The 2491-nt window shown below is 46.8% G+C and overlaps 1 pseudogene; it reads right to left on the bottom strand.

Annotated features, from left to right (window-relative positions):
• Positions 1–378: 378 nt before the first annotated feature.
• LOC146076140 (5S ribosomal RNA) lies at positions 379–497 on the bottom strand (annotated as a pseudogene).
• Between the last annotated feature and the right edge of the window lie 1994 nt (positions 498–2491).

Below are 2491 nucleotides of genomic sequence, written 5' to 3'. Positions count from 1 at the left end.
AATAAAACGTAACTTTTAATATTAAGCTTTCTATTAAAATAAGTTGTTATGTATACTTTAGTCGACACACCTTGTGCACATCTTTTGGAGTTTAACATAGATGAGGAACTCCCACCAATATTGAGGTAAATTCCTAGCGAAAGTTACAACAAGAGCGAAAATGTTTTTTAATTATCGTTTGCCAAGCAATTTTTATATAATATATTTCGGGCAGGCGAAATAAGACACTGGTCACTGCCCACCACCAATACGTTATCCCCTACAGTGTCGACTTGGGTGGGTATAACGTGCTGAACGCAGAGAGGACAAGATAAGGGAGGGGTCAAAGAGATTGTGGCTACACCCCAACGGTACCGACAGGCGTACTGTTCCAGTAGTTAAATACAGCACTGGATATTCCCTGTAGGTCTCCCATACAGGTACTAATCCAGCCTATCACTGCTTAGCTACTGTGTTCGGATGGGTTACAGGCGGGCCAGTGAAGTATGGCTGTATAGCCCTAACTGGTTAATTCCGATGTCAATAAGGTGGATGAGCCAAAGTAAGCTTCTGCTGTTCAGACAGTTCAGAGCAAAGCGTCCCTGTTAACATTGATGCATTGCAGGGGTGCTTGCACAGACTGGGTGAATGAGAGAGCCACAAAATAAAATAGTTTAATAGTTAACGGGGGTGCTACAAACACCATCCTCATCTCTGCTGTCAACCATCATGCTAGCACCGGATGGCTTGATGAGAGTCAGAGGGTTGTGCGATAGCTACCTCTAAGATGAAAAAGACATGCAGGTGTGGGGATATATACATCAAAAAAATATATATGGAGAGAGATTTCTTTGAGAAAATGATAGATGTACCCACGGTCCCTAGATGGGGAGAATGCTGCCTCTCCCCTCTGCTCCATCTCCCCACACAGCACAGCAGCAACATATAATTAATAACTCACCCAGACACGACTGAGATGCTGGTCTCCGCTCTGCTCTTCTGGGCACCCACAGTCACCTCAGGCTCAGACCGTCGCTGATGTCAATCTGCCGCAGGGCAGATTTAGTGTAAGAAGCCCAAACTTGTCTTCTGCACACGGCGCACCGTCCGCTGTCGCTCCTCTCCTGCACTGCACAGAAGCTCAGAAGAACACGTGTGCAGGGGGGAAGCAGCCAATCCTTGACAACAACAAGGGAGGCAGGGCAGGGCTTATAGACTGACTGCCAGACCAGCCCTGCTGAGCCAAGAAGAGCAGAGCCAGGCAGCAGCGCAGCCATTATATTATTAATCATGGGCAGGCTGCGGCAGACAAAACAACAGGCGCCATGATTGAATTCGTTCTGTAGAACCGGTGCGAACCGGCTGAATCCCACCACTGTAAGTAACCATTCTTGCTGTGATTACCTGGTATGCTGTGTACCTGCTACAAAAATAAAGACCACAACTTCATCGGTTCCAGTGTATGTGCTTCCTTGTCACAATAGGTACACAAAATGGCCAGAGGTTGTCTGACAGGAAGCCAGCGTGTAGGAGTGGGAACCTGACAATTTCTTAGGCCTTATAATAGAGGATCTTTGATGTCTGCGCTGGCATCGTTCTGCCCTTCTCAGTCGCAGATTAGTGGAAGCCTCAGACCTACCTCTCATTGTCACAGACAGCAAAGTCCTTTCAATGCATCAGGAATTGCATATGGATTTGTGAGTGGATAGCGATCTGTGATAGTGTTGCAATACATTCGCTAATGGACACAAGGGGTGACATTTACTGGGATGAAGTAATTGGACTTTGGAAAATTTATGTAAAAAAAAAAATGTGTACGTTTTCCCAAAATCTCCAACTTAATAGGATGCGAATTGCAGTGAAAATTGCACATTCTGACCTGTAGAAATTTTGTCACACTTCGCATCCAGATGTTTTCCCATTGTAAAGTATACTGGGGTGCGAATATTGGAAAACATTACCAAAAATAGCAACAAATAGACCTATTGGAACATGTCGAGTTTGGCAGAACCAGGCACAGACCAGTGTGATCTGTGCATGGTAATGTAAAATAATGTGTTGGTTCCACCTCCTGAGCATAACCAGCCCAGGGCTCAAAGATCCGGTCCTGGTTTTAGACATTCAGGGGAGCAAAAACATAGGGGAGCTCCAGGATTTCCAAAACCAGCACCAGGCTCAAGGGCCGTCCTGGTTCCTAAAATACGGGTGACAAAATGTCTAGGGGTCCCCCATATTTTGGCAACCAGCACCGGGCCAAAAAAGCCAACAGGGTAATGCCACACACAGGGAAAACTTTTTACATAAGTTCCCCTGGCCAAAGCATTGATCCCTGTGGCAGGGACCTTGGAGGAGTGGGGACCCCCCAATAAAGGAAGGGTGGTGGGCATCGGGCTGATAAATGGTTGTTTACATTTGCAGCTTCTCCCACATTCCGGGGGTTAGTCCCGCCCACCAGCCAATGGCCGCTCCTTATTGGCTGGTGGGAGGGACATGTGGAAGGAGCCACGAATGT

The sequence above is a fragment of the Crinia signifera genome, chromosome 4, assembly GCF_055691185.1.
Source record: "Crinia signifera chromosome 4, ASM5569118v1, whole genome shotgun sequence".
Classification (NCBI taxonomy): domain Eukaryota; kingdom Metazoa; phylum Chordata; class Amphibia; order Anura; family Myobatrachidae; genus Crinia; species Crinia signifera.
Note: the sequence above shows the minus strand (reverse complement) of the source record. Positions and strands in the feature narration are given on the sequence as shown.